This window comes from Cupressus sempervirens, chromosome 3, assembly GCF_028749045.1.
Source record: "Cupressus sempervirens isolate cs-2001-9-10 chromosome 3, ASM2874904v1, whole genome shotgun sequence".
Taxonomy (NCBI): domain Eukaryota; kingdom Viridiplantae; phylum Streptophyta; class Pinopsida; order Cupressales; family Cupressaceae; genus Cupressus; species Cupressus sempervirens.
In genome coordinates, this window is record NC_143120.1 from 307,942,412 (window position 1) to 307,957,672 (window position 15,261).

Sequence of the window (15,261 nt, forward strand, 5' to 3'; positions counted from 1 at the left end):
GTGTATGACCTTGGGGTTGTTAGGAGTTCCCAGATTAATCTCTTCTGTCATTTCCACAAGTAATGTTGGTCTTTCCTTCAATGGGGATGTGTCCAATATTCCATCCTTAGGGGCCTTAGAGAGGTTTTCACCCTCAGATACATCCTTTATTTTTACCTTTTCATGGTCTAATGGTGCCTTTCGATTTTCACCAAGAGACCTAATTTTGTCTTTTTTGCTATTTTCTCAATTTTGTGACTGGAAGATGGAGTTGACTCCCCAAAATATGCCATAATTTTTAGATCAATGCAGAATCCAAACTTATGATCGCCTTGTGACTAGAAGATGGAGTTGACTCCCCAAAATATGCCATAATGTTTAGATCAATGGAGAATCCAAACTTATGATCGCCTTGTGGAAAATCTTCATGGAGCTCAAAGAATTCTGCGGTGGTGTCATCATTTTCAAATTGGTCAAACTTTGGTGGTTCTTGTTGGTCACAATCAATAAGTTCAAGGAAAATTAGGGAAATTTCATCATCAGTGTTGAATAAGCTTTGGTCAAAGGCATATATATGGATATCCACTTCAATGATATCAATGGGATTATGTTCAAAAGTAGGAGGGCTTGAATCCCAGAATGTTTCGATCCAAGGTGAAGAACTTGTTTGAGTCATAGATGGATTTACATGTTTTTCTTCCATAGGTAGGCTGTGTGGGTCAGCAAAAATATGACCAAGACCAAGAGAGGTATTAAGATCATCGATGTTGGATACAGATTGGGTGGGTTTGGGTTGGGCATTCTCAAATGCCTTGTTATCACTTGAAGCATTCACATCCTTAGAAAAGGATGAATCGGTATTAGGAAGACCCAAAACAAATGGTTTGAATCCATGTCCCAAGCTATGAGGTCATCCTGATGCAGTGATGGGTTGAACAATGCCTTTCTTTTGAGGTCCCAGGCCAGTACATCTATCATATCCCTTTTTCTACATGATGGTGAATCCAGGTCCATGCTTCTTGGGGATATAGGAGTAAGCTCTTGTTCTACTTTAGCTTTTTCAATCCATGTAGAGGTATTTTCATAGACATTTCCTTCATGTAGTCTGCCCCCACTAGTGAAACCCATAGAAGGTTTCTTTTGAAATGCGAACTTAGGCTTGTTTTGTATAAGCTGAGGTTTACCCTATGACTTGTGAGATAAAGGAATTTTCCCAATGTGAAAGGAATGTGACATGGAGTACTCACCACAACCTTGGTCTTGGATTTTGAGCTTTCCTTTGAATGCAGGTGTAAGTGTGGAAGGATCAACATACTTGGAGGACTCGAGTGGATTTCCTGCATAGTTTGTCAGGGCCTAGTATGCAGTGGGTCCTCTAAGATTGGCACAGAATTGGAAGGGATCTAGATCACTTGGAATAGTGACCTCTACATTATTATAAGAGAATTTTAAGCATTGGTAGTATGTGGAAGGCACTACTTTCATAGGATGGATCCATGGGCAGCCTAGTATCATGTTGCAGTTCATTTCTATATCTAGGACCTAGAATAAAGTGTTCTCAGTAGTTGGACCAACTCTAATAGGTAAGATGATGACCCCCATAGAGAAGTGTTCACCATCATCATAGGATTTGATTGTGATCCTTCGAGAGGGATCCACTTCATTTTTAGAATAACCCAAACCTTTGACTACTTTAAGTGTACAGATATTCAACCCTGCTTCTCCATCTATCAAGACACATCTAACTTTAACATTATGGACAAAGACTTCAAGGTGAAGGGGATCATTGTAGTTTGGTTTATCTTTAGGAATATCCTGAGGGGAAAATGTGATATGTTGTGATGCAGATAGGTTCCCCACCATGGCTTGGAATTGGGAAACATCGATGTTATCTAGGACTACTAACTCTTTAAGGGCTTGATCCAAGATCTTCTAATGTTGGGAGACACACATAGTAGCTCCAAGATGGATATTTGCATAGGAGTCTTGCCGAGCTATTCAACAAGACTATAATTAGATGAAGTAGGAGCAACAGGTCTATTAGGGGGTGTAGGTCTAGTAGAAGTAGTAGGACTAGATGGGGCTCCAAGCAGATTGATCTTGATACGACATGTAGTGACAGCACAATGAGGGTTTTCAGTCTTTAAAGTGAATGTGGATATGCGAGAATCTAACTCAGTGAAATAGTTGATAGTGTAGTCATATCCAATGCATGTGTAATTCAGATTACCTTGTGAGTTTGAGTTTGAACTAGAGGGCTTCTCTTTGTCATGATTTCCCAAAGGATCTTTGAAGATAGTGTGATTAGAGTTGGATGCTAGCAGTGATGGATCAACTATGATTACACCATCATCAATGACGTCTTGTATTGCATGCTTTAGTTGGAAATATGATGAGGTTTTATGTCCTTTGGTCCGATGGTAATCACATAATTTTTGGCATCCCACCAATCTACTTTAGTTAATGGTTCATCTTTGATCAAGGGTAACTGTAGGAAGTTATTATTGAGTAATTGTTGGAGTGCAGTCTTAAGAGGTATCCCTAATGGTGTGAATTTTTGATCTTTGGTTCTAGGATGTCTTTATGGTCTATCCTGCATGGAAGTCTCAGTTTTTTGTTGTTGAGGTGTTGTTTGATTGGGAGTTTGTGAATTTTTAGGGTTGGCACCTTTCAAAGTTAGTTGAGGTTGTGTTGTGCTAATTGTACATGCATTCACAATGCTAGCATTAGTCACATTCTTGTTTTTGGAGAAAAAATTTTCCTTTTCATTAGAAAAGTTGGAGTTTGTGTTTTCCTTGTTCATCTTGAGGATTCCTTTATGGATAAGAGCATCTTCAATGCTAACCCCTTTTTTCATCAATTTAGAAATGGTGCTTAGACTCTTGATTTTAAGCTCACACATTAAGTTTGGGACTAATTTTTCAATGCAAAAGTTAACTTGTTGTTCTTCAGGAATGTCTAGTGAGCACTGACTGACTAAGCTTCTCCAGTGAAGTAGGAATGTGATAAATGGTTCCCCTATATTTTGTTTAGTCGAGCACAAATCAGAGAGTGTCACCTCATTTGTAATGTTAAATGCAAAGTGGGAGATGAACTTGTCTACTAGCTCTAACCAAGATTTGATAGTATCAAAAATTTTGGAGTACCATTTGAGTGTGGGCCCACCTAGAGAATGGGGGAACAATCTCATGAGGTAAATGGGCTCATCATTGAGTTTAGTACAAAAGGCATAGAATTCTTGGATGTGATCAATAAGCTTGCCTTTTCATTGGTATTTTTCAAACCTTGGAGCCTCAAAGTGTTAGGGAATGGAGGCATATATAGACTTTTATCAAATGGATTAGGATGTAAGTGTAGTGCCTGCCCCTAGTTTGTATTTTTGTTATCATTGTCAAATTCTTTTAAGCTGATTATATGTATTGATTAGTTTTAGAGATACTGGATTTACAATAGTATGATATTATTTCATGTTTTGGATTACATATATACTTGTTGATTTCATTTCATTCATGTGTTGTTAATGATATCTTAATGATCCTAGTTAGTAAATGTGGTTTCTTTTATAAAAATGTTAACATGATGTCTTTAATGATGATTATGTTGTATTGATAGAGATGCATTATTATATGTACGCATTTGATGTTAGACTTGTGATTTTTACGATACTTACCCCATACTTGCATGTGTATGGTGTGCATGTTTATTTTATCTTTTTGTCTAACGTGTTTGATGTGGTTAAGGGAGGGAGTCGTAGTCACCTGCTAGTCAGGATCTACACGATGAACCACTCCCCGCCATTGTCTGTTTAGTTTAGATATATTATATACATGTACATGCTCATCTTTTATGCAGGATGCAAGTACCAGGCATCGACTTCCCTGAATTGCCAGGATGAGCGTGCCCTATTACAAATACTTAAATGGTGAGAATGGGAAGATAATGATCAGGTCCAATCCTAGCCATAACCCTATAATACTTGTCCTGCAAGGAGGACTCGTAACAGACTGTCTACTTTTTTTTTTAAACCCGTGAGTATTTTTGTGCTATGTTGTTTTGTGAGTGTTTGATGTATTTTCTATTAATTAAGTCTAATTAATAGATTAAATTAATAATTTAATTTAATGGAGAATTATTATGACTTTTTGAATATTTAATTATATTTAATTAATTGAGAAATTAATTAAATATAAAGAATTGAATTGGAAGATAAAATTTTCAAGATTAAATTTAGAACATGATAATATTTATTTAATTTAATAATAATATATTTAGAGTTCATTTTTAAATAAATGCTAAATATTATTGTTATTTAAGTTAATAAATATTTATCAAATTAAACGTTCAAAATATACTAAAAGTGAAAAGATTTTAAATTATAAAAATGATTTAAGTTCGCATGAATGAGTTTTAAATATAAGAGATTAATTTAAAAGATAAAATGTGTGAACTTGATTAAGATATTTTATTATAGTGCGCATGAGATTAAAGTTAATAAATTTATTAAAGTAAAGTAAAGTGGAAAGTTAAATAAAGCAATTTAACAATTCACTTAAAGTGCATGAAGGAATAATAAAAGAATATTTTAATTTAAAAAGTGAATTAATTGTGCAAGAAAGAATTAATTAAATAAAATTATTCTAATTTAGAAGTGGTGGTGACAGAAACCCTAAAGGATAATTAGATTCTTTATTAGAGGGTTGTTTGGGGTCATTATTAGGGGGACAGATTTCAGGACACACACAGGTTTTTTAGGGCACACACGGGTTTATCGAGAGCAACTCGAAGGGTTTAGAAAGAAAAGAATTTTGCATGGCTGGGAAAGATTTTGCTTGCAGTAGGAATTTGCATTTAGTTGCAATTTTAGCATCAGAACCAGGTAGGTTCTTATGTTTTGAATCACATAGTTAATTACGCTATTTAAATAATTATGTCTTCTTCGTGCCTGTGGATTGTAAATTTGAATTCTCTGTGATAAAACCCTTAGAACGTTTCAATATTGTAAATTGTTAAATACTAGCCAATGTCTTCTGCATGCGTAGAAATTGGATAAGTAATCAAAACCCTTGTTACGTAGATTAAAGAAATTAGAAATTTAAATTTGGTAAGGGTTTAATTTGGAAGTGAAAATCTTAGATTGAAAATTCGATGATTCAATTTATTGTTCCTATCAGATTAAATTTATAATCAGTTATAATACTTGTGGAAGGGTTGTTTTTAACAAACAAGATTATTTAAATAAAAATAATAATAATAATACACTTTATGAATAGAAGAAATTTTTTAATAATTGAATTTACAATGCAAATTTTATATATATATATATATATATATATAAAAATCCAATTAAATTGGAAGAAAATTCGTTATATTTAAATTGCTATAAACAAGGTTTTATAACATATAAATTTATAATAATAAAATTGGATTACTTTGTAACCCCACGGCATGCATAATACTGTACTGCGAGTTCGCAGTAATACGGCTAGTGCCGTATATATTAAGGCCGCACCTACAATGTGGTGGGCAGGCTTTTGTTTAAAAGCCAACGGCTTAATTCAAAGGGTAGCGATTTGTTTAATTGCATGAAATTTATGAACTTTTATTATATGTATAAACTCGATTTTGGTTATGTGACTTTCAATTTGATACGTACTAATTAGTTTATTTTAAGTTTATTAATTATTTCTAACTTTATTTAATAAAGTTTGAGACGTATATTAATTTAGTTATTTTAAATTTAATAATTGTTAATAATTTTTAATTAGTAATTTTTAATTAGTAATTTTTATCATTAGTTATTTAATTAATTAATATTTAGTAAGTTTTATTTAAAAGAATTTTAATCATAGTTTTAATTATTAATTATTAAATAAATTAAGAACTAACGAATACTAAATAGTAAAGAATTTTGTTAATGGATATTGATTTGTAATTAATTATTAAATAATTAATGAGTTTAATTTAGTAAGGAAGATAAATAATGGGACTAATTGAAATCAATGATTAATACTATTTAATATTGATAATTCAATTATTAACGGAATTGGGTTTATTTTTATTTAATAATCAATTATTATTATAAATGATTATTAATGCTCTTAAGTCATGATTTTCTAGTTATAAGAACAAGAATGAGTTAAATCTGTAGGGGAGAACTATGAAACTTAGTTACTTGAAACGTATGTTAACTAGAATCTACGACTTTACTTTTAACTCAACTATATGCCTTCAAATCAAACCCATACTATGAAACTGTGTTTTTTTGCTTATATGGCTTATGCTTGTGGATTCTCGAGCTGTTTAGATGTTGACCAATCTAGGATGTACACCAGAGGTTTTGTGAGATTCTATTATACCATTTATGTGACTGGATGCCATGATATGTCTTGTGATTCAGTTTGAAAAATTATAGTTATGAGGTTTACTTTATGAAGCATTTATGTGTACTTGGGTGGGAGAACCATCCTATTATCAGGTTGCCTGTTAAGGAACTGAGTTTGATCTTTAGGGTTTTTGTGGTATGGGACACAACTGTGTTTTTATGTGCTTAAGAGAGGTTGTCTAGGTACGTGACTTGGGAGTGGCTTGCATAGGGGTCCGGGACCCAAAGTGGTCAGTACCAGGGTAACCTAATGCAAGTTGTGTAATAAGTGATAATCTAGTAATGAAAAATCTTTGGGGGGAAACACATTAAAAAGATAAGTTAGAGATATTTGATCCACCTATGCCTTGAGTGCTTGTATAGACTAAGGATGGGAATGAGATGAGTGCCTCGTCTTTTTGAGAGGGCTTTCTAGTTTCCATATGTGTGATGTTGAGGGTCCAGGGTTTAGAGTAACCAGTCCAGGGTAACTCAACGCTTGAGGGTCCAGGTTCTATTAAGAGATCAATCCAGCGTAACTCAAGCAGCCATGTGATGACACTCCCTAGTATGTAGCCTAAGTCTCCTCTATAGATTTGTGTACCTCTGGTGGTGTACTTATTGTTGGTGGTGTATCTATTGTCGGATGTGTCTATTATGGTTATTTACTTTCATTGATGATGATTGGTGATTCATGGATGTTGTACTTTTGACATGTGGCTTTTGACTTGAGGTGATTATCTTTCGTTGACTTTATCTTGTGATCTTGGTATTTAGTTTATACTTGGTTTCTGAATGATGTTTGGTTGTGGTATCGATATTGGAGTGAGTGTTCTTACTTTTGGATTATTTATGTTTGATAGCCGTATGTGGATCGTTCATTATCTTCCCTGCACGGTGGGAGTGGAAGCCTGACTAGGTAACCACGCGGTCGGGAGGTAGTGCCTTCTTACCATTTGGGATCCCCTTCACATTGCCAGCTGTTGGATGTTCGTTGCAGAAGATGTACCTTTATCATTCTTATTTCTTATCTCAGAGACTTCTTTTCAGATGATGTATATATGTTATCATGTATTCTAATTTATTGTATCTATTTTTCACATACCCTGCGACATGTGCAGTGGATGTTATTTATTGGATGTACTTTCATTGTGTTAGATATACTTATGCATTTGCTTATGCGATTATGTATCTGTTATTTCTTTATGATCATGAGACATTGTACTTGGAACTTAAACTAATTAATTTAAAATTATTAAATGTGACTCAACGTAAAGGAATCCTTGAGGAATTGAAACTGTATCTGTAATTGCAAATGTGTATTTGATATGTATTTTCTTATTGCTTCCGCATTAATGTTATCTTGATGTTGTTTAAACTTCAAAAAAAAAAATAGTTCAGTAAACATTGTAACATGTTAGGTTTAATTCTCTTGGTTTCCCGAGCGGGGCGTTACAGTAAGTCCCTTTTTGTGTATAGAGCCTATTTCTTCTAGACTCCCAATGCCTTGACTTGTTTGGAAAGTTGTTTGAATTGTTGCAATAGCTCTTCATTAGGGTTTTGCATGATATCTTTCCCTTCAAGTATCTTCTACCTATGAGTAAACCTCTTTCTATGGCAAGAGCTAAGTCTACTCAGTTCTGACATTTCTATGTCTAATGAGTCTGGTAATGTATCACTAGGTGGTGGAGGTATGTTGGTACCTCAAAGGAAAAAGGCTCCTTGTTGTGACATACGTTGGGATACTTGTTGTGGTATTTGATGTGGCACTTGTTGCAGTATCAACTGCGATTGATGTACCATGTGTTGTTGTTGTGCTATTTGTTGTGGTTGTTGTTGGGATACCTCTGTTGGTTGTATGTGAGACCATGTATGTGATTGTTGTCATAGAGGTATCTGTTGATGTTGTTGTGGCATGTGTTATTGTTGTAACAAATGTTGCTAATAGGCAATTTTTTGCTCAAGGCATCTTTGGTATTCCAGCTATTGTTTGAGTTGCTCTTGTTGTTTAGCAAACAAGGCCTATTGTTGTTGGAATTGATTTTGGTACATTGCATGAAAGTCAAGTGGGTTTATGTTGGATTGTGTATTAGGGACGTTGGATGCTTGCATCACTTGAGGTTGTCATTGTTTTGGTTGATGTTGCTATTGATATGTTGAATTTGTGTTGGAAACATTAAGTCCTTGGACTATTGTAGGTTGATATTATCGGGGTAGTTGGTTATATCCTTGAGGATTAATCACCAAGTTGGTATTGTTGCTTTGGCATCTTTGTATGTTAGAGGTTTCTCCTTGGGACATCATATTGACTTGACAATGAGGTGCATTCCTTTTGGGAATAGGTGTAATGTCAATAAGACTTTTCCTTTGTGCATCAATAGGGATTGTTGTAGTTGATGTTTCACATAGTTTACTCATGGGAGGCTCCATAACATTTGATGTCATAGTACTTGGTAGGGTTAGGAGAAAAGGTGTACTTTTTGTATTCGTTTCCAAAGGAGGTATGCTTGGCATCCCTAGAGCACAAGTCCCTTTAGGTACATCTTTTTGTTGGACCATGTGGTTGAGATCAAGTCTTAGCATCCTTTTGGGATACTTAAGAAGACTCTTGTTTCCCTTTATTAGTTGTGGTTCATCAAACAAGGGATTAATGTTGATGTGTTCAAATGTACTTTGGAAGATTTTGATGGTTGATTCTTGATGGGACCTTATAGGTGCCATTATTGTGTTTGAAAACTCCAAAGGTTGCTTTCCCTTATCTAAGTCCAAATTGATCATGGGTTGTATGTATTCAATTGTTGTGTTGGTTTGATGTTTGGATTTAGGCCCCTCCACATTTGGATTCAACTTGACAATTTCTTGGGCTGCCAAGAGTTTGAAGTTCTTGCAGAAATTTTTGTCTTGACATGCCCTAGCCATTTCCTTTTCAGTGAAATTGTAATCAATTTCTGAGTCATCACTGAGGTGTATAATAACTTGTTGTGTGTTTGATGTGTTAGGGTTGAAGGTACTTGTGTTAGGTTTTCTAAATTCAAAAGAGTGTGATTGTTCATCTTCGGGTGTGGTTGGCACACTTCCAGCTCCGAGTGGTAGCAGTACAAAAATGGTCTCAAAGTTAGGACTCCATTGAACCACCCCATGTTTAGGAGACATGTTGGAGGGAAATTTCATGGTAGGTGCATTGATTAGGGTGTGTTGGATCATCTCTTGATTATGGTGATCTTGCAGATACATGTTTAAGGGGTCCGCAAGTAATGGTTGTGATGCCTCAATTTGGTCTTCATCAAATGTTTGTTGGATCTTCTTTCTCTTCTTTTGTCTTGGACAAGGTTTTGGTTGCATTTATGCCTCAAAAAACAAGGGTTGGTAAAGTTCTTCAAGTCTCTGAGTTGATTGTGTCCTAGTGAGTGCTGGCATGATACCTTGGGATGCAGATGCAATGGAGAAAAACCTAAATGGACTCTTTGCCTCCCAAGTGTGCACCTAAACTACTAGTCAACAACACCTAGATAATACCAAGTGTGCCCTTGGTGCACTTGGGGGCTTGAAGGTAAGCAATTTATAAGTAGGAGGTATGCAAGTGGTAAACAGAGGTGTTAGGGTGCCTAAAATGCAAAATATAAGTGTTTTGAGTGTTTTAGAGTGTTTTGCAAGGTTTAGGGATGCAATGTAAGGTGTGGATGTACAGATTAGGGTTCTAGAACCTAGAATGAAATACCTAATTATCAAGTGTTCTTGAAACTACCAATTGCACACTAAAACTACCAACTATGCACCTAAAGTGTGCAATTGGTAAAATAGGGGTGCAGTTGGTAAAATAGGTTAAAACTTGATAATTAGGATTTGGGTATGCAAGATGTGAGTATTTTTTGGATTTTTAGGTGTTTAAGGACGTTATGCAACCTAGGAAAATTCCAAATGAACTAGGGTTTTGACATGAAATTTTAAAGTGTCCTAGGGATGCTATACAATTGCAAATGCAAAGTGACATTTTGAAGGTATGCAAAATGAAGAGTATGGTATGCAACATAAAGGTTAGGGTATGAAAAATGAAGGTGAGGGTTGGACCTTAGACTTGGTAATGACACTAGAGGTTGATTTATGCAAGGTGGACTATGCAAGAGATGGTGTTCTAGGATTGATAATGATGTTTGGGATATGAAAAATGAGGATAAGTGATCAAGAAGACAATTTGGTTGATAGACAAATTGATAGGGTTTGATAGTGAAAATGATGCTAAGGTTTTGAAAAATGCAAGATGAGGGAGATATGCTACTAGGGTAAGTCAAAATGATGTTTAGAAATATAAAAATATAATGACAAGGGTATATGAAAATTTTTTTGAACTTAGTGGAAATCTTTAGAAAGTGTTTTGTCTAGGAGTTTAACCTTGTGATAATGGACTTTGGATCTTGACCAAAAAGTTATAAAAGAAAACAAGATCAAAATGATAAAGATGAAAAGGTCAAATCTATAAAGACATATATAGAGTTTGACCAAAGAAAATGATAAGAAAAGATAAATAGACTAGTCAAGATCAATCATCCATCAACACTAGGAGATACTCTAGGACTCATACTTTGTCCAAATTTTTGATTAAATTCAAAGGTTTTGGGGTTCAAAATGATGTTTAGGTGACTTGAAATGATGGCGATGCTGAGTGAATATGCAATATGGACATGTCCTAAGATTCAAATTTAGGTTTTGGGTGCTAGATGTCATTTTGGGTCAAATGTAGAATGAGGGCCTACAAAGGCTCCTAAATTCAGTTTTGGGGTCCTAAAATACAATTTCAAGGCCTAAAATGGTCGTACAGGTGTCCAACTACACTTTCACAGTACCAAGTGCACTCCAATAATACCAACTATTCCTATGGTGCAATTGGGGCTAGTTTGGGCCTGGTTGGTAGTTTCATGGCACAGTTGGGAGGTTGGGTTGAAGGGTTGTTGATTCTAAGCAAGGTGGTTGTCAAGTTCCTATGCCAGGAAGCTAGGATGTTGGGGTTGATGTTATGATGGATTAGGAGATGTAGAATGAAGGTTAACACCTAAGGAATGATTTCCTAGGTGAAGATAATGAAGGTTAGGAGTGTAGAAGTTGTGAAAACCAACTTCACAGATTGCCAAGATCACCTACATGCAAATAATCTACTGAAGAGAAACCAAAAAAGAGAGGAAAAAGCGGAGCCTGGAAGTTCTCAAAAAATGAGAGAGCAAAATGTATTCTAATTTATTGAATAAAATGCTTGATTACAATACAAAGAGGTGAATCCTTTTATAAAGGAATCATGAAACCCGAAGAGGAAAACTAAAGCCTAAAAAGCTAAGTTGCACAATATAATTAATAAAATATTAATTATATGCACCTAAAAGAAAGCTTTAAAAAAAAAGAGTAATTGGAAACTTAATTAATTAAATTAGAGTGATTTAATTAGAGTGATTTAATTAATAAGTGCAAACTATTAATTACTCTAACACCCCCCCTTAAGCGAAGCTCAGGAGGTAAGCTTAACCTAGCACAACTATGAAAGCAAAAAAAGATGGGTCCCGACAACAAGGCCTGATTAGGTACCCAAGTACAAGAAGAAAAATTAACCTCTATGAAATGGGGAAAGAGACAAAATCATGTGGGAAAAACCCTCCCCCAAAAAGAGGTAACCTAGTGAAGATCTAAAGAAGCCTCCAACTAGGAAAATGTCCCCTAAAATAGGAACAAAGAGTGATCATGAAGAGTGATCTAAAAAACCTCCATGGAAGAAGAAGGCACGAACCGAGCATGTCTATATGGTAGATGATCCATCTCACCGAAATGCATAGATAGCCAGCCACTGCAATCACCTTGTACATAGGATCAACCACTGAATACATAGTTCACACTATCGACCATCGAACCATAGATGCATTAGAACAACAACATAACCCCCCTTTAATGCAACAGGGTGAGAAGATAGGCAACTAAAAAGGTGGGCCAAAGTCTCCTACAAACGAACCAAGAACGACGAGCAAGGAAGAGGTACAAAACACCCATAAAGACATGATCACACTGACTCTACATGGGCTAATGTCATGGAAGGGACACTCACTTGACAAAGGGAGAATGCCTAAAATAGCAAACAACAATCCCCCCTATGATGCTTTCTGAAATAATGCATGTACAACTGACTCAAAACAACATTCATGATCCCAGGAATGCAAAAGTGGCACTTTATCTCAGTGTGATACATAAAAGTGCTTCAAAATGATAGCTATAATGATCAAAATAGAAAAAAAGCTAATACAAAAGATAGTACAACCCAAAAGAAGAGATCCCATGTTGAGAAAATGATCCCCACACCTGAAATACCCAAGATATCCATCATAGAACAAAAATGTCAAAAACATGATAGAAAGTGTATGGGATAGAATCTGGAAGAAATCACACCATTTCTAAAAAGTAGACAGAACCAGCTTTCCAAAAATATCACGTTTTCCAAAAATGGAGATGGGACACTCAAGAAAAGCTTGCCGGAGTCAAAAATAGAACTTTAGACTTTAACTACAAAAATAGGAAGGAAAAACTGCATCAAAACCAAAAAAATCTTGCACCAATGTCTTCATCTCGGAACCAACTTTTCGGTGCTTCTTTTGGATTAGAAAAAAACCTTCGTATGCTCAAGTTATGGCCAAAAAACTGAAGGTAGGTCCAAAATGACCTTAAAGGAGAGTGCAAGCAAGGATGAGGACGTAGTGCTGACATCATCATTAGATGGGAAAAATTTTGACATCTCGTCAGTCGTCACAGCAAAAAAGAGGCCACGTCACAGCCATGTGGCAGTACCAAGTGGTTGTCGGCTGACGTGGCAGGGGCCACATGGCAATGTGCCACGTGGTGCCCATGCCATGTGTTAGGCGCAGAAACTAATGTAGGCGGGCCATGAAACGGTGACGGATGCTGGCGGCGCCACCTGAAGGGCAGCCGGTGGGTGCTCCGCCAGCGGCGGCTGGGCCACAGTGGCTCTACGACAATGCTGCTAGTGGCAGCGGCCGCTTGGTGGCATGGCAGTGGCCGCCCTGTGGTGCACCAAAAATTGTTTTTTTTTTAATTTTTCCTGCGAAAATGTCCGTACAACCATACAGAAGGGCCTGTGGGCAGAAAAATTTTGCCTTCCAGAGCTCTGTCTCCAAAAATGACAAGCTTTATATGAATCTTGACTACAAACAGCCTTCTGGATCCAATGGCAACGTCCATTTGAGCCCAAAGTGCCCCCAAAAAAAAAATTGCAGCAAAAAAGTCGTTCGTACGGCCTCCCAGGGGGCAAAAAAAATTTGCCTGACGCTCTTCCTCTCGATTGAAGAAAAAACCTCAAAAAGTTGACATTTCTAACTCTGAATCGAACTTCAAAAATCATTCAACAGAGAAGTAGTAGGGAGGCTCTGATACCATGTAGAAGTTGTGAAAACCAACTTCACAGATTGCCAAGATCACCTGCATGCAAATAATCTGCTGAAGAGAAACCAAAAAAGAGAGGAAAAAGCGGAGCCTAGATGTTCTTAAAAAATGAGAGAGCAAAATGTATTCTAAGTTATTGAATAAAATGCTTGATTACAATACAAAGAGGTGAATCCTTTTATAAAGGAATCACGAAACTCGAAAAGGGAAACTAAAGCCTAAAAGCTAGGGATGCACAATATAATTAATAAAATATTAATTATATGCACCTAAAAACAAGCTTAAGAAAACAAGAGTAATTGGAAACTTAATTAATTAAATCAGAGTGATTTAATTAATAAGTGCAAACTACTAATTACTCTAACAAGGAGATGCAAAATGCAAATTAGGGAATGCTAAGACAAGAGGACCTATCTAGGTACCTAAGGACACTATTGAAGTCTCAAAATGATGTCTGGAAGCCCAAACTAGGCTCTCAAACTACCAAGTGCACTTAGATAGTACCAACTCACCTATGGTATAGTTGGGGCTAGTTTGGGCACAGCTGGTAGTTTCAGAGTGTAGTTGGGAAGCTGGCCTAAAACTAAGGCAATTTTGAATGTTGGGGTTTCCAGATTGATGCCACAGTGAGCCAAGTAGTAGGAGACAATGCCAAGACCAAAATGAAGGTTCAAAATGATGTGTATGACACCCAAAATGATGGTTAAAGTGTTCAAGATGAGGTTTGGTTATGCAAAAGTGCAAGATGGACAATGCAAAGTTCAAATTTGGGGATTGAAATGCAAAGAATGTAGGCTAAATCCTAATGAATGCAATATGAAGGATGAGGGTAGCACAATGAGGACTAGAAGATGCAAGATGAAGCCTAGATAATGCAAGTATGATGGTCAAAACTAGGGTGAATGTAAGTGGTTCTATGCAAGGATGAAACCTAAGATATGCCAAGCACTTCTAGGGATGTAGTATTCCATGTTTCCCAAGTTTTGAATGTGTTGGACCAAAGTTTATAAAGTTTTGACAAGGTTGCAATGTTTAGATAGTGTTTGATGTTTTGAGAAGGTGTAAACAATATTCAAGGTCTAAATTTGAATGTTAGCTTTTATCTTGATTAATGTTTTACACACACGCAAGACACATTAAGACAAGAATAGTTGTTGTTAAAAGTGAACAAGCACACCACAACCTAGGCTTTAGGACTGTATCCACTAAATTCCAACTTGAACCAAAGTTCATTTGCGCTTATCCAAAGTGGACAACCTAGGATCTTGGCACCACAAGCTCCCCCTTATAGTGCACTCACTTTTTGGGGCTACCAAGATCTGCTTCCTAAGGGATTGTTGCCTCTACTAAGGACCACAAGAATGTAGGATGTCTTCATAGGCATGGTGACCCCTTGAGCTAGTGGATAGAAAGTATTTTGGCCACTAAAACATGGTTTTTAGTAAGGGCATTCTATTCAACAAGTGGATGATAAACTTCCTCAAAAGGTCTCA